This window comes from Callithrix jacchus, chromosome 7 (assembly GCF_049354715.1).
Source record: "Callithrix jacchus isolate 240 chromosome 7, calJac240_pri, whole genome shotgun sequence".
Classification (NCBI taxonomy): Eukaryota; Metazoa; Chordata; class Mammalia; order Primates; family Cebidae; genus Callithrix; species Callithrix jacchus.
In genome coordinates, this window is record NC_133508.1 from 39,087,907 (window position 1) to 39,106,229 (window position 18,323).

The 18,323-nt window shown below is 41.4% G+C and overlaps 1 long non-coding RNA gene and 1 other non-coding gene across 2 annotated transcripts in view; one reads left to right on the plus strand and one right to left on the minus strand.

The window, feature by feature from the left end:
- Positions 1-18,323, minus strand: part of LOC103791196 (uncharacterized) — a 126,821-nt gene that overhangs the window by 81,224 nt on the left and 27,274 nt on the right. The window lies entirely within an intron of this gene.
- LOC144576905 (uncharacterized) overlaps positions 1-18,323 on the plus strand; it is a 32,910-nt gene that overhangs the window by 6,317 nt on the left and 8,270 nt on the right. Inside the window, exon 2 of the long non-coding RNA XR_013519699.1 lies at positions 14,372-14,469. This is a non-coding gene — a long non-coding RNA (uncharacterized LOC144576905). The remainder of the gene's footprint in view (positions 1-14,371; positions 14,470-18,323) is intronic.

Genomic DNA, 18,323 nt, shown 5'->3' on the forward strand with positions numbered 1-18,323 from the left:
CTATGGTCAAACTACTTCTAGGAAGATTTATAGGAGGATGCTTTAAGTCACATAGCAGTGATAGAGCTGTCATGCTCTGTACTCTGTCCACTCTAGGCATTCCTCCGATTATGAAAGGATTATATAAAAGGAAAAGGAAATAGCTGAGTAGTAACACTATAAAGTGAGATATTCCTCAAGCCCTAACTGTGCCAGGGTTCTGCTTAACTCTCATTCCTCGGTGCCTATATGGGGGGTTACTCACAAATGACATAAACATAACCATCTTCTCCACAAGCCTCCTCCTCCCCACTATTTTGTGGTTAGATCATTTCTTTTTTTTTTTTTTGGTGGGGGGGAGGAAGACAGGAAGGGAGGGAAGAAGGACGGTAGGGAGGAAGGAAGGGATGAAGGAAGGAAGGAAGGAAGGGAGGAAGCAGGGAGGGAGGGAAGAAGGACGGTAGGGAGGAAGGAAGGGATGAAGGAAGGAAGGAAGGGAGGAAGCGGGGAGGGAGGGAGGGAGGGAGGGAGGGGAAGGAAGGAAATCAAGCAATGAGAGAGACATTGCCGACCTGGATCTAGAGGTTTACAAGTTGATTTCTTTTTTTTTTTGAGAGAAAGAAAGAAAAAAAAATAAGTAAAGGAGAGGAAGAAAAAGGAAGAGAAAGAGGGAGAGTAAATGGAAATATTGCTTTATTTTGAAAAAAATTGGGTATTAATAATGGCCAATCAATGTTTCATTTAAACTTATGGGTAGGTGTGATGTGGTATTGACAAGAATGTATATTTTGTGTATTTGAAGTGGAGAGCTCTATGAATATTTATTAAGTTTACTTGTTCCGGATCTGAGTTCGAGTCCTTGATATCCTTATTAATTTTCTGTCTCATTGAATCTAAGTCTCGTATCTGGTTGTTAGGATCGTTAGCTCTTGTTGTTGCATTGATCCTTTTACCACTATATCTTTGTTGCTTTAAAATCTATTTTATCCTATACGAGAATTGCAACTCCTGCTTTTTATTTATTTATTATTTATTTTTGCTCTCCATTTGGTTGGTAAATCTTTCTCCATCCCTTTGTTTTGAGTCTTTGTGTATCCTTGCATGTGAAACAGGTCTGGATGTAACATGCCATTGGGTTTTGGCTGTGTCTTTTGATTGGGAATTTAGTCAATTTAAATTTAGGATTACTGCCATTTGATGTTGACCGGCTGTTTTATCCATTCGTTGGTGTAAATTCTTCTTTATGTTGGTGCTCTTTACTTTTTGGTGTATTTTTAGAAAGGCTAATACTGGTTGTTTCTTTCTGTGTGTAATGCTTCTTTCAGAAGCTCTTGTAAAGCAGGCCTGGTGGTAATAAAATCTCTGAGTTCTTGCTTGTTCATAAAAGATTTTATTTTTCCTTCAGTTGTGAAGCTTAGTTTGGCTGGATATGAAATTCTGGGCTGAAGGTTCTGTTCTTTGAGAATGTTGAATATTGGCCCCCACTCTCTTCTGGCTTGTAGAGTTTCTGCTGAGAGATCTGCTGTAAGTCTGATAAGCTTGCCTTTGTGAGTAACATGACCTTTCTCTCTGGCTGCCCTTAGTATTTTCTCCTTCATTTCAACCCTGGTGAATCTAACGATTATGTGCCTTGGGGTTGCTCTTCTTGAGGAATATCTTTGTGGTGTTCTCTGTATTACCTGGGGTTGAATTTTGACCTGCTTTGCTAGTTTAGGAAAATTTTCCTGAATAATATCCTGAAGGGTATTTTCCAGCTTGGATTCATTCTCTCCGTTGCATTCAGGTACACCTATCAAACGTAAATTTGGTCTTTTCACATAGTCCCACATTTCTTGGAGACTTTGCTCATTCCTTTTTATCCTTTTTTCGCTAATCTTTTCTTCACGTTTTATTTCATTAAGTTGGACTTTGACCTCTGATATCCCTTCTTCTGCTTGAACAATTCGAGTGTTTAAACCTGTGCATACTTCTCGGAGTTCCTGTATTGTATTCTTTTTTTTTTTTTTTTTTTTGGGGGGGAGGAAGGCAGGAAGGGAGGGAAGAAGGATGGTAGGGAGGAAGGAAGGGATGAAGGAAGGAAGGAAGGGAGGAAGTATGGAGGGAGGGAGGGAGGGAAGGGAAGGAAGGAAATCAAGCAATGAGAGAGATATTGCCGACCTGGATCTAGAGGTTTACAAGTTGATTTCTTTTTTTTTGAGAGAAGGAAAGAAAAAAAAATAAGTAAAGGAGAGGAAGAAAGAGGAAGAAAAAGAGGGAGAGTAAATGGAAATATTGCTTTATTTTGAAAAAAATTGGGTATTAATAATGGCTCATCAATGTTTCATTTAAACTTACGGGTAGGTGTGATGTGGTATTGACAAGAATGTATATTTTGTGTATTTGAAGTGGAGATCTCTATGAATATTTATTAAGTTTACTTGTTCCGGATCTGAGTTCGAGTCCTTGATATCCTTATTAATTTTCTGTCTCATTGAATCTAAGTCTCGTATCTGGTTGTTAGGATCGTTAGCTCTTGTTGTTGCATTGATCCTTTTACCACTGTATCTTTGTTGCTTTAAAATCTATTTTATCCTATACGAGAATTGCAACTCCTGCTTTTTATTTATTTATTATTTATTTTTGCTCTCCATTTGGTTGGTAAATCTTTCTCCATCCCTTTGTTTTGAGTCTTTGTGTATCCTTGCATGTGAAACAGGTCTGGATATAACATGCCATTGGGTTTTGGCTGTGTCTTTTGATTGGGGGATTTAGTCAATTTATATTTAGGGTTACTGCCATTTGATGTTGACCGGCTGTTTTATCCATTCATTGGTATAAATTCTTCTTTATGTTGGTGCTCTTTACTTTTTGGTGTATTTTTAGAAAGGCTAATACTGGTTGTTTCTTTCTGTGTGTAATGCTTCTTTCAGAAGCTCTTGTAAAGCAGGCCTGGTGGTAATAAAATCTCTGAGTTCTTGCTTGTTCATAAAAGATTTTATTTTTCCTTCAGTTGTGAAGCTTAGTTTGGCTGGATATGAAATTCTGGGCTGAAGGGTCTGTTCTTTGAGGATGTTGAATATTGGCCCCCACTCTCTTCTGGCTTGTAGAGTTTCTGCTGAGAGATCTGCTGTAAGTCTGATAGGCTTGCCTTTGTGGTAACATGACCTTTCTCTCTGGCTGCCCTTAGTATTTTCTCCTTCGTTTCAACCCTGGTGAATCTAACGATTATGTGCCTTGAGGTTGCTCTTCTTGAGGAATATCTTTGTGGTGTTCTCTGTATTACCTGGGGTTGAATTTTGACCTGCTTTGCTAGTTTAGGAAAATTTTCCTGAATAATATCCTGAAGGGTATTTTCCAGCTTGGATTCATTCTCTCCGTTGCATTCAGGTACACCTATCAAACGTAAATTTGGTCTTTTCACATAGTCCCACATTTCTTGGAGACTTTGCTCATTCCTTTTTATCCTTTTTTCGCTAATCTTTTCTTCGCGTTTTATTTCATTAAGTTGGACTTTCACCTCTGATATCCTTTCTTCTGCTTGAACAATTTGAGTGTTTAAACCTGTGCATACTTCTCGGAGTTCCTGTATTGTATTCTTCAGTTCCATTAATTCACTCATACTCCTCTCTAAGTTGTCTATTCTCAATAGGATTTCATCAAACCTTTTTTCAAAGTTCCTAGTTTCTTTACGTTGGGCTACAACATGTTCTTTTAACTCACCGAAGTTTGTTATTATCCATTCCTTGAAGAGTGATTCTGTCATCAGGAGGCGCTCGTTCTCCATCAATCCTTGTTCCATTGTTGATGTGGAACTGTGATCATCTTTAGAGGGAGAGGCATTCTGACTTTGAGTATTCTCAGCTTTTTTACGCTGGTTTCTTCCCATCATTGTAAATTTATCCTCCTGTCGTCTTTGAAATTACCAACTTTCAGATTAGGTCTCTTGAGTGGACGTCCAGGTTGTTAGTTCCCAGGGCCAGAGCAGCGGCGTTAAAACTGATGGTGCTTTTCTGCCCAGGATTCTCCTGTCTGGCTTCCTTCTTGTGTCCGTAGTAGGCGACTCTGCCTACCCAGGACTCCAAACCTCGGTCAGAAGGGCAACCTGTCCCGTTTACTCTGCGCTGAGCGCTGCCGCACCAAGGTGCCGTCACTGCCGCTGCGCCAGGCTCTGGTATTGTGCTGGGGGCCCGTGCAGGTCCTCCAAATGTGTTTACTCTGCTCCGAGAGCTGCCGCGCCGAGTTGCGGGCATAACCACTGCGCCGGCCACGAGAGTCACGCTGGCGACCTGTGTGTTTCCTCCACTGGGGGATCTTCTGCTCTGTGAGCAACCAGACTTTGTCTGAAAGTGTGGCATCCTCTAGTTCTCCGCGCCTTCCCTGAGAGCTGCAATCTCGGGATGTTAGCGATCAGCCATCTTGGATCGTTCCCTGTATTCTTTAGTTCCATTAATTCACTCATACTCCTCTCTAAGTTGTCTATTCTCAATAGGATTTCATCAAACCTTTTTTCAAAGTTCCTAGTTTCTTTACATTGGGCTACAACATGGTCTTTTAACTCACCAAAGTTTCTTATTATCCATTCCTTGAAGAGTGATTCTGTCATTGGGATGCGCTCGTTCTCCATCAAGCCTTGTTCCATTGTTGATGTGGAACTGTGATCATCTTTAGAGGGAGAGGCGTTCTGATTTTGAGTATTCTCAGCTTTTTTATGCTGGTTTCTTCCCATCATTGTAAATTTATCCTCCTGTCTCTTTGAAATTACCAACTTTCAGATTAGGTCTCTTGAGTGGACGTCCAGGTTGTTAGTTCCCAGGGCCAGAGCAGCGGCGTTAAAACTGATGGTGCTTTTCTGCCCAGGATTCTCCTGTTGGGCTTCCTTCTTGTGTCCGTAGTAGGCGACTCTGTCTTCCTGGGGCTCCAAACCTCGGTCAGAAGGGAAACCGGTCCTGTTTACTCTGCGCCGAGTGCTCCCGCGCCGAGGTGCCGTCACAGCCGCTGCACCGGCCACGAGAGTCGCGCTGGCCACCCGTGTGTTTCCTCCACTGGGGGATCTCCTGCTCTGTGAGCGACCAGAATTTGTCTGAAAGTGTGGTGTCCTCTAGTTCTCCGCACCTTCCCTGAGAGCTGCAATCCCGGGATGTTAGCGATCGGCCATCTTGGACCGTTTTTCAGATCATTTCTATAAGATATACCCTCTTAACTAATTTCAAGCACACATACAGTATTAGCTACATGTAGTATTCCGTGCATTCGATATCTAGGATTTATTCATATTACATAACTAAAACTTTATACTCTTTTTACAAACACCTCCCTGATTCCCCTTCCGCCAGCCCCAGTAACCAGCATTCTACTCTATGCCTCTGTAAGTTTGACTATCTTAAATTCCTGATATAAGTGGTGTCTTAGTCCATCTTTGCTGTTATAAGAAAATACTGACACTGGGTATCCATAAAGAGGTTTATTTTTCTGGAGGCTGGGAAATCCAAGACCAGGGCTATAGCACCTAGTGTTGGTGAGGGTCTTCCTTCTTTTTCTTCACATGGTGGGAGGCAGAAGACAGTAAATGCACTCCCACGAGGCCTTTCTATAAGGGCCTCAATCCATTCAAGAGAAAGGTGCCCTCACTTAATCACTCCCTAGGGGCACCACCCTCCATAGCATCACTCAGTGAATAGATTTCAACGTATAAATTTGTGAGGAACACACATGTTCGATCATAGGAAGTAGGATCATGTACTTCTTTCACGTTTGGCTTATTTCACTTATCATAATGCTCTCCAGGTACATGCATGTGGCTGCACATTGTAGGATTTTTCTCCTTTTTAAGGCTGTATAATATTCCATTGCATGTACAGTTCACATTTTCTTTATCTATTCATTATTATTGAGAGGTTTTATTACAAATTGAAAGGTATTTTTAATATTAATTTCATTTTTATTATTAAAAACAAAGTTCCAAATGATGTGATTTCTGTGTGTGTGTGTGTGTGTGTGTGTGTGTGACAGAGTCTCGCTCTGTTGCCCCGGCTGGAGTGCAGTGGCACAATCTTGGCTCACCGCAACCTCCACCTCCTGGGTTCAAGCGATTCTTCTGCCTCAGCCTCCCAAGTAGCTGGGACTACAGCTGCACATCACCATGCCCAGCTAATTCTTGTATTTTTTTTTTTTTTAAGTAGAGATGGGGTTTCACTGTATTGACCAGGCTGGTCTCGAACTCCTGACCTCATGATCCACCCACCTCAACCTCCCAAAGTGCTAGGATTACAGGTGTGAGGTGAATTTTTTTTTTTTTTGAGACAATGCCTCCTTCTGTCCCCCAGGCTGTGATGCAGTGGCACAATCATGACTCACTGCACCCTCAACCTCATGTATTCAAATGATCCTCCTGCCTCAGTTTCCCAAGTAGCTGGAACTATGGGTAAGCAGCACCATGCCCAGCCTCCTGGATGCAAGTGATCCATCCACCTCAGCCTTCCAAAGTCCTGGGATCACAGACAGGTGCCACCACATCTGGCCCCATGATATTGTTTCTAAAAGGAAAATCACTTAATTTTGTTAGAGCAATTTTAATATCACAGCAGAATTAACGGGATGATACATAGGCTTCCCATGTACCCCTTAGCCCCACACCCTCATCGCCCCCCTCATTAGTAACATCCCCACCAGACAGTTACAGTGACGCAATCAACCTATTGAGACATCGCAGTCATCCAGTGACCACAGCTTACACGAGCGTTCACTCGGCACTGTACATTCTGTGGAATTAGAAACTAAAATGACAAGTATCCGAGTGTATACAGTGCTTTCGCCACACTAAAAATGTGCTCTGTGTATTCATCTCTCCCTGTGCCCCTAACCTTGGAAGCCACTGATATTTTTCTGTTTCCATAGATATGCTGTTCCCAGAATGCTATAGTCTGAATCACAGACTGAGTAGCCTTTTCAGAACGGCCTCTTTCACTTACTTAGTCATAGGAATGTAAGGTCCCTCCATGTGTTTTCAGTCTTATAGCTGGTTTCTTTTCAGAACTGAATTCCATTGTCTGCACAGACCACAGTTTATCTAATCACTCACCTATGGAAGAACATCTTGGTTGTTCCCAAATAAGGGCAATGTTGACTAAAACTACCATTAATGTCTGTGCAGGTTTTTATATTGGTAATAGTTTCAACTCCTTTAGGTAAATACCAAGGAGCACAATTGCTGTATCATGTGGCAAGAATATGTTTACTTTTGTAACAAACCATCAAACTGTCTTCAAAACTGATTGTCATTTTGCATTTCCAGCAGTGTTGGGGGAAGCAGCAGTGGAGGAAGCATTTACAGTGAGCCTACGTAAACTGGTTATAAGTAAAGTATAGGCCGGGCACGGTGGCTCACGCCTGTAACCCCAACACTTTGGGAGGCCGAGGTGGGCGGATCACGAAGTTAAGAGATCGAGCCCATCCTGGCCAACATGGTGAAACCCCGTCTCTAATACAAAAATTAGTTGGGCACGATGGTGCACGTCTGTAGTCCCAGCTACTCAGGAGGCTGAGGCAGGAGAATTGCTTGAACCCAGGAGGCAGAGGTTGAGGTGAGCCAAGATCGCGCCACTGCACTCCAGCCTGGCGACAGAGGGAGACTCCATGTCAAAAAATAAATAATGTATAAAAGAAATCAGGGACAATAAACTGCAGAAGGCCGCAGGAGGCCTCTGGGGAGGAAGGCCTCTCTACTGCCAGCGTATCCCCAGGAACGCAGGGACCTAAGCACTGATATTCTAAACACAGTGCCCGAGGACATAATATTCCCTTGAAGCACTGGAATGTAACTGGACTTTAGGCTCCTGGCTAAGCCCCTCCCACCAGCTGCATTTTCTATTGCTAAGCATACAATTTTAGCTCTTGAGAAACTCACATAAGCCACCACTGCTATCAATTTTATGTTTGGCCACAGCCTCCCTTCCAATTCACCCAACCACCTGCACTATAGATAAAAGTGATTACATTCAATAAATATTGTGGAAACCAGAGCATGGGACCTTTGCAGCCTCCGGTTTTGCACCGGCCCCCTGGTCCCAGTTTATGCATTCTTAACCTCTTTCTCATTCCGTTATCGTCACCGAACTTGGGGTACCCACAGGTGCTGTGTGGGGACTGGCACCCTACACAGCAGCAATGAATGAATTTCTTTTTTTTTTTTAACTTATTTATTTATTTTTTTTTTAATTTTTTATTGGATTTTAGGTTTGGGGGTACATGAGCAGAGCATGCAAGACAATTGCGTAGGTACGCACATGGCAGTGTGCTTTGCTTTGCTTCTCCCCTTCACCCACATTTGGCATTTCTCCCCAGGCTATCCCTCCCCACCTCCCCCTCCCACTGGCCCTCCCCTTTTCCCCCCAATAGACCCCAGTGTTTAGTACTCTTCTCTCTGTGTCCATGCATTCTCATTTTTCATCACCCGCCTATGAGTGAGAATATGCGGTGTTTCATTTTCTGTTCTTGTGTCAGTTTGCTGAGGATGATGTTCTCCAGATTCATCCATGTCCCTACAAATGACACAAATTCATCATTTCTGATTGCTGCATAATATTCCATGGTGTATATGTGCCACATTTTTCCAATCCAGTCTATTATCAATGGGCATTTGGGTTGATTCCAGGTCTTTGCTATTGTAAACAGTGCTGCTTTTGCTCCACACACTCACTGGCATTGTCACTGTCAGTGTTGTACATTTTGGCTGTTCTACTAGGTGGGTAATTATATCTTATTTAATATGCCTTTCCCATCTGGGTGTGGTGGCTCACACCTATAATCCCAGCATTTTGGGAAATCGAGGCGGGCAGATCATCTGAGGTCAGGAGTTCGAGACCAGCCTGGCTTACATCGCGAAACCCCGTCTCTACTAAAAATACAAAAAATTAGCTGGGCGTGGTGGTGGGTGCCTGTAATTCCAGCCACCAGGAAGGCTGAGGCAGGAGAATCGCTTGAACCCGGGAGGCGGAGGTTGCGCCACTGCACTCCAGCCTGGACAACAAGAGCAATACACCATCTGGAAATAATAATAATATGTATTTCCCTGACAACACATGATTTGGGGTTCCTTTTTATATGTTTGTTTGCCATCTGTGTATCTTCCTTGGTTAGGCATCTGTCAACGGTCTTTCATCTGAAGATCAAATTGTTTGGTCTCATTTTGAGCATTAAGAGTTCTTTAGGCTGGGCGCGGTGGCACACACCTATAATCCCAGCACTTTGGGAGACCAAGGTGGGTGGATCACGAGGTCAAGAGATCGAGACCATCCTGGTCAACATGGTGAAACCCCATCTCTACTAAAAATACAAAAATTAGCTGGGCATGGTGGTGCATGCCTGTAGTCCCAGCTACTCGGGAGGCTGAGGCAGGAGAATTGCTTGAACCCAGGAGACAGAGGTTGCAGTGAGCCAAGATCACCCCATTGCACTCCAGTCTGGGTAACGACAGCAAAACTCCTCAAAAAAAAAGAGAGTTCTGTAAAGATTTTGGATAAGAGTTTTTTATCGATTCTTTCGCATAAATTTTTTCCATTCTGAGTCTTCGCTTCTCATTCTTTTGACATCGTCTTTTGCAGAGCAGAAGTTTTTAATTTTAAGGATGTTCTGCTTATTATTTCTTTCATGGCTCCTGACTTTTATGTTATAGCTAAAACATCAGTACCATGCCCACAGTCATCTAGGTTTCCTTCTGTGAGTTTTATAATTTCAGGTTGTGTCACTTATGTCTGTCATTCATTCGAGTTAATTTTTTGCATGTGCATCTCTGATAAAATAGACTTTAAAGTAACAAAGATCAAAAGAGACAAGGACATTACATAATGGTAAAAGGATCGATACAACAAGAAGAGCTCACGATCCTAAACATATATGGACCCAATGCAGGAGCACCCAGATACATAAGGCAAGTTCTTAATGACTTACAAAGAGACTTAGACTCCCACACAATAATAGTGGGAGACTGTAACACTCCACTGTCAATATTAGACAGATCAACCAGACAGAAAATCAACAAGGATATCCAGGGCTTGAACTCAGACCTGGAGCAAGCAAACCTGATAGACATTTACAGAACTCTCCACCCCAAATCCACAGAATATACATTCTTCTCAGCACCACATCACACCTACTCAAAAACTGACCACATAATTGGAAGTAAAGCACTGCTCAACAAATGCAAAACAACTGAAATTATAACAAACAGCCTCTCAGACCATAGTGCAATCAAGTTAGAACTCAGAATACAGAAACCAACCCAGAACCACACAGCCTCATGGAAACTGAACAACTGGCTCTTGAATGTTGACTGGGTAAACAACGAAATGAAGTCAGAAATAAAAAAGTTCTTTGAAACCAATGAGAATGAAGACACAACATGCCAGAACCTCTGGGACACATTTAAAGCAGTCTCTAGAGGAAAGTATATAGCAATAAGTGCCCATATGAGGAGAATGGAGAGATCCAAAATTGACACCCTATCGTCAAAATTGAAAGAGCTAGAGGAGCAAGATCAAAAAAACTCAAAACCCAGCAGAAGACAAGAAATAACTAAGATCAGAGCTGAAATGAAGGAGATTGAGACACGAAAAACCCTTCAAAAAATCAATAAATCCAAGAGCTGGTTTTTTGAAAAGATCAACAAAATAGACAGACCACTAGTCAGATTGATTAAAAAGAAAAGAGAGAACAACCAAATAGATGCAATAAAAAATGATAAAGGGGAAATCACCACAGATTCCACAGAAATTCAAACCATCATCAGAGAATATTACAAACAACTCTATGCACATAAACTAGTAAACCTGGAAGAAATGGGTAAATTCCTGGACTCCTGTGTCCTCCCAAGCCTAAACCAGGAGGAAGCTGAAACTATGAATAGACCAATAACAAGGTCAGAAGTCGAGACAGCAATTAAGAGCCTACCACACAAAAAAAGCCCAGGTCCAGACAGGTTCACAGCCGAATTCTACCAGACACACAAAGAGGAGCTGGTACCATTCCTTCTAAAACTATTTCAAACAATCCAAAAAGAGGGAATACTTCCCAAATCATTTTATGAGACCAACATCATCCTGATACCAAAACCCAGCAGAGACCCAACAAGAAAAGAAAACTTTAGGGCAATATTCATGATGAACATAGATGCAAAAATCTTCAATAAAATATTGGCAAGCCGAATGCAACAGCAAATCAAAAAACTTATTCACCATGATCAAGTAGGATTCATCCCGGGGATGCAAGTCTGGTTCAACATATGCAAGTCAATAAACGTAATTCACCACATCAACAGAACCAAAAACAAAAACCACATGATTATCTCAATTGACACAGAGAAGGCATTTGAAAAAATTCAACAGCCCTTTATGCTAAAAACCCTCAATAAACTCGGTATTGATGGAACATATCTCAAAGTAATAAAAGCTATTTATGACAAACCAACAGCCAATATCATACTGAATGGGCAAAAACTGGAAGCATTCCCTTTGAAATCTGGCACTAGACAAGGATGCCCTCTTTCACCACTCCTATTCAATATAGTTCTGGAAGTTCTAGCCAGAGCAATCAGGCATGAAAAAGAAATAAAGGATATTCAAATAGGAAAGGTGGAAGCCAAATTGTCTCTATTTGCAGACGACATGATAGTATACCTAGAAGACCCCATCGCCTCAGCCCAAAAACTCCTGAAACTGATAAGCAACTTCAGCAAAGTCTCAGGATATAAAATCAATGTGCAAAAATCACAAGCATTCGTCTACACCAATAACAGACTTAAAGAAAGCCAAATCAAGAACGAACTGCCATTCACAATTGGTACAAAAAGAATAAAATACCTTGGAATACAACTCACAAGGAACATAAGGGACCTCTTCAAGGAGAACTACAAACCACTGCTCAACGAAATCAGAGAGGACACAAACAGATGGAGAAACATTCCATGTTCATGGTTAGGAAGAATTAACATCGTGAAAATGGCTATACTGCCCAAAGTAATTTACAGAATCAACGCTATCCCCATCAAGCTACCATTGACTTTCTTCACAGAACTGGAAAAAACCACCATGAACTTCATGTGGAACCAAAAGACATTCTAAGCAAAAAGAACACAGCGGGGGGCATCACACTACCGGATTTCAAACTATACTACAAGGCTACAGTAATCACAACAGCATGGTACTGGTACCAAAACAGAGATATAGACCAATGGAACAAAACAGAGGCACCGGAAGCAACACAACATATCTACAACTATACAATCTTTGATAAACCAGACAAAAACAAGCAATGGGGAAAGGATTCCCTGTTTAACAAATGGTGTTGGGAAAACTGGCTAGCCATGTGCAGAAAGCAGAAACTGGACCCCTTCCTGACACCTTACCTAAAATTAACTCCAGATGGATTAAAGACTTAAACGTAAGACCTGGCACGATAAAAACCCTAGACGGAAATCTAGGCAAAACTATCCTGGACATAGGAGTAGGCAAGGACTTCATGAACAAAACACCAAAAGCATTGGCAACAAAAGCCAAAATAGACAAATGGGACCTAATGAAACTCCACAGCTTCTGCACGGCAAAAGAAACAGTCACTAGAGTGGATCGGCAACCAACAGAATGGGAAAAAATTTTTGCAGTTTACCCATCTGACAAAGGGCTGATATCCAGAATTTACAAAGAACTCAAACGGATTTACAGGAAAAAAGCAAACAAGCCCATTCAAAAGTGGGCAAAGGATATGAACAGACACTTTACGAAAGAAGACATATATGAGGCCAACAATCATATGAAAAAATGCTCATCGTCACTGGTCATCAGAGAGATGCAAATCAAAACCACATTGAGATACCATCTCACGCCAGTTAGAATGGAGATCATTAAAAAATCTGGAGACAACAGATGCTGGAGAGGATGTGGAGAAAAAGGAACACTTTTACACTGTTGGTGGGAGTGTAAATTAGTTCAATCATTGTGGAAGACAGTGTGGCGATTCCTCAAGGCCTTAGAAATAGAAATTCCATTTGACCCAGCAATCCCATTACTGGGTATATATCCAAAAGACTAAATCCTTCTACTATAAGGACACATGTACACGAATGTTCATTGCAGCACTGTTTACAACAGCAAAGACCTGGAATCAACCAAAATGCCCATTGATAATAGACTGGATTGGAAAAATGTGGCACATATACACCGTGGAATATTATGCAGCAATCAGAAATGATGAGTTTGTGTCGTTTGTAGGGACATGGATGAATCTGGAGAACGTCATCCTCAGCAAACTGACACAAGAACAGAAAATGAAACACCGCATATTCTCACTCATAGGCGGGTGATGAAAAATGAGAACACATGGACACAGAAAGGGGAGTACTAAACACTGGGGTCTATTGGGGGGAAAAGGGGAGGGCCAGTGGGAGGGGGAGGTGGGGAGGGATAGCCTGGGGAGAAATGCCAAATGTGGGTGAAGGGGAGAAGGAAAGAAAAGCACACTGCCATGTGTGTTCCTACGCAATTGTCTTACATGCTCTGCTCATGTACCCCAAAACCTAAAATCCAATAAAAAATTGTAAAAAAAAAAAAATTTTTTTTGCATGTGGACATCTCATTTTAATGCTGTTTGTTGAAAAACTAACTTTGCCTCCTTCCGTTGCGTTTGATCCTTCCTAGACAGTTGACTATTTGTTTGGGTCGTTTCTGTGCTCTCTATTCCCTTCCACTGACCCACTGTCCAGTCTTTCACCCATACTATGCCATTTTAGTCAATCTGTGCTGCTACAAAAAGGCACCTGAGACTGGGCAGTTTATTAAAATCAGAAATGTATCAGCTCACGGTTCTGGAAGCTGGGAAGTTCAAGATAAGGCACCCGCACTTAATGACTGGTAAGAACCTTCTGCTGAATCTTCACATGGCAGAAAGGCAAGCTCACCAAATGCCACTGAGGCCTCTTGTTCAAAGGTCTTAATCTCGTTAACAAGGCAGGACCTCGCATGGCCTAATAACCTCTTGAAGGCCCCCACCTCTTAATCCCATCACACTGGCAGTTCCTGAATCTTGGAGGGGATGCTTCCAAACCACAGCACAAATTGCCTTGATTACGATAGTTTTACAGTAAGTATTGAAGTCAACTTTGTGCTTTAATATTACCATAGCAAGTCTAGGTCTTTTGACACTCCATATAAACTTTGAATTCCAATTTAGTTATTTAGTATCCACAAAATAATTTGCTGGGGCTTTGATTGGAATGGCACTGAATCTATACATCAAGTTTAGAATAACTGATGTATTTACAATATTGAGTCTTCCTCCCCACTAACATGGAATAGTTCTCCATTTATTTCTTTTTCTTTTCTTTTATTCTTCTTTTTCTGACACGGACTTTCGCTTTGTCTTCCAGGCTGGAGTGCAGTGGCCTGATCTGGGCTCACTGCAACCTCTGCCTCCCAGGTTCAAGTGATTCTCTGGCCTCAGCCTCCTGAGTAGCTGGGATTACAGGTACCTACCACCATGCCCAGATAATTTTTGTGTTTTTAGTGGAGACGGTTTTCACCATGTTAAGCAGCCTGGTCTCAAACTCCTGACCTCAGATGATCTGCCCACCTTGGCCTCCCAAAGTGCTGGGATTACAGGCATGAGCCACCGTGCCCAGCCTATTTATTTTTTTATAACATTTATCAGAGTTTTGTAGTTCTCCTCACACAGATTGTATACATATTTCATTAGATTTACGCCTAAGGATTTCAGGGGTGAGGAGTGCTGATATATATGGTATTGGGTGTTTCATTTCAAACTCCACGTGATTGTTGCTGAAATACAGGAAACTGACTACCTTGTATTACTCCACACAGCAGCCCCCTTGTTCACACTTTTGCTTTCTACAGTTTCAGTTGCCCGTGGTCAACAGCAGCCCAAAAATATTAAATGAAATATTACGGAAGTAAACAATTCATAAGTTTTATATCACACACTGTTCTGAGTAGCTGAAGAAATCTCACACCAACTCACTTCATCCCGGCCAGGACATGAATCATCCCTTTAAAGGTTCAGCATATCCATGGTGTATATGTCACCAGCCCTTAGTCACTTAGAGCCATTTGGTTACCACGAAAGAGGGAGAGAGAGAGAGAGAGAGAGAGATCACGAGAGAGAGATATCACGTTCACATACCTTTTATTCTAATATAGTGGGTTATGGTTGTGCTATTTTACTATTGGTGATTATCGTCAGTCTCTAACTCTGCCCAATTTGTAAATTTTATCATAAAATACGTATATGCATACAGGAAAAAACAGAATATAAAGGCTTTGGTGCTGTTTGTGGCTTCACACTCTACTGAATGTCTCGGAACATATCCCTCATAGGTAATGGAGGGGGCTACTGTACCTTGCAATCTTGCTAAAATTACTTGATGGTTCCAGGAGTTTTTTAATTCTTTCATATTTTCTACATTAAAAAATTATGTCATTTGTGTACAAATTTTTATTTCTTCCTCTCAATCTGAATTCCTTTTTTCCCCATTTTCTTGTCCCATTGCATTAGCTAGTTCTTCCAGTACAATGCTGAAAAAGAGTGGTGAGAGTGCATATCCTTGTCTTGCTTCTGATCTTAGTGGGAAAGTTTTGAGTCTCTTACCATTAAGTATATTAATTGTCGTTTTCTGTAGGTAACATTCTGCAAGCTGAGGAAGTTGTCTATTCATAGCTTACTGAGGAACAGAGAACTTCCTTTTCAGCATGAATGGGTGCTGGATTTTGTCAAATGCCTTCTCTGTATCTACTGATATAATCATGTGATTTTTCTTTTTCAGTTTCTTGACATGATCGATGACATTAATTTTCAATGTAACCACTGATTGAATGTTAAGTTAGCCTTGTGTGCAGGGGATGAATCCCACTTGGGCACAAAGTACATACACTTTTCATACATGGTTGGATTCAATTTGCGATCATTTCTGAGAATGTTGCATCTATATTGATGAGAGATACTGGTCTGCAGTTTTCTAATCTAATGTAATAGAAAACTACTATTCTTGTATGTTTGGTTTTGATATTAAGGTAATGCTGGCCTCATGAAATGAGATAGAAAGTTTTTTTTATTTTTATTGCATTTTAGGTTTTGGGGTACATGTGCAGAACATGCAAGACAGTTGCATAGGTACACACATGGCAGTGTGTTTTCCTTCCCTTCTCCCCTTCACCCACATTTGGCATTTCTCCCCAGGCTATCCCTCCTCAGCTCCCCCCCACTGACCCTCCCCTTTTCCCCCAATAGACCCCAGTGTTTAGTACTCCCCTCCCTGTAGCCATGTGTTCTCATTTTTCATCACCCGCCTAGGAGTGAGAATATGCGGTATTTCATTTTCTGTTCTTGTGTCAGTTTGCTGAGAATGATGTTCTCCAGATTCATCCATGTCCCTACAAACGACATGAACTCATCATTTCTGATTGCTGCATAATATTCATGGTGTATATGTGCCACATTTTCCCAATCCAGTCTATCATCGATGGGCATTTGGGTTGGTTCCATGTCTTTGCTGTTGTAAACAGTGCTGCAGTGAACATTCATGTACATGTGTCCTTATAGTAGAATGATTTATAGTCTTTTGGATATATACCCAGTAATGGGATTGCTGGGTCAAATGGAATTTCTATGTCTAAGGCCTTGAGGAATCGCCACACTGTCTTCCACAATGGTTGAACTAATTTACACTCCCACCAACAGTGTAAAAGTGTTCCTTTTTCTCCACATCCTCTCCAGCATCTGTTGTCTCCAGATTTTTTAATGATCTCCATTCTAACTGGCGTGAGATGGTATCTCAATGTGGTTTTGATTTGCATCTCTCTGATGACCAGTGACGATGAGCATTTTTTCATATGATTGTTGGCCTCATATATGTCTTCTTTCGTAAAGTGTCTGTTCATATCCTTTGCCCACTTTTGAATGGGCTTGTTTGCTTTTTTCCTGTAAATCCGTTTGAGTTCTTTGTAAATTCTGGATATCAGCCCTTTGTCAGATGGGTAAACTGCAAAAATTTTTTCCCATTCTGTTGGTTGCCGATCCACTCTAGTGACTGTTTCTTTTGCCGTGCAGAAGCTGTGGAGTTTCATTAGGTCCCATTTGTCTATTTTGGCTTTTGTTGCCAATGCTTTTGGTGTTTTGTTCATGAAGTCCTTGCCTACTCCTATGTCCAGGATAGTTTTGCCTAGATTTCCGTCTAGGGTTTTTATCGTGCCAGGTCTTACGTTTAAGTCTTTAATCCATCTGGAGTTAATTTTAGGTAAGGTGTCAGGAAGGGGTCCAGTTTCTGCTTTCTGCACATGGCTAGCCAGTTTTCCCAACACCATTTGTTAAACAGGGAATCCTTTCCCCATTGCTTGTTTTTGTCTGGTTTATCAAAGATTGTATAGTTGTAGATATGTTGTGTTGCCTCCGGTGCCTCTGTTTTGTTCCATTGGTGTATATCTCTGTTTTGGTACCAGTACCATGCTGTTTTGATTACTGTAGCCTTGTAGTATAGTTTGAAATCCGGTAGTGTGATGTCCCCCGCTGTGTTCTTTTTGCTTAGAATTGACTTGGCTATGCGGGCTCTCTTTTGGTTCCATATGAAGTTCATGGTGGTTTTTTCCAGTTCTGGGAAGAAAGTCAATGGTAGCTTGATGGGGATAGTGTTGATTCTGTAAATTACTTTGGGCAGTATAGCCATTTTCATGATATTAATTCTTCCTAACCAGGAACATGGAATGTTTCTCCATCTGTTTGTGTCCTCTCTGACTTCGTTGAGCAGTGGTTTGTAGTTTTCCTTGAAGAGGTCCCTTACATTCCTTGTGAGTTGTATTTCTAGGTATTTTATTCTTTTTGTAGCAATTGTGAATAGCAGTTCATTCTTGATTTGGCTCTCTTTAAGTCTGTTATTGGTGTAGAGGAATGCTTGTGATTTTCACACATTGATTTTATATCCTGAGACTTTGCTGAGGTTGCTTATCAGTTTCAGGAGTTTTTGGGCTGAGGCGATGGGGTCTTCTAGGTATACTATCATGTCGTCTGCAAATAGAGACAATTTGGCTTCCATCTTTCCTATTTGAATACCCTTTATTTCTTTTTCATGCCTGATTGCTCTGGCTAGAACTTCCAGTACTATATTGAATAGGAGTGGTGAAAGAGGGCATCCTTGTCTAGTGCCGGATTTCAAAAAGAATGCTTCCAGTTTATGCCCATTCAGTATAATATTGGCTGTTGGTTTGTCATAAATAGCTTTTATTACTTTGAGATATGTTCCATCGATACCGAGTTTATTGAGGGTTTTTAGCATAAAGGGCTGTTGAATTGTATCGAATGCCTTCTCTGCATCA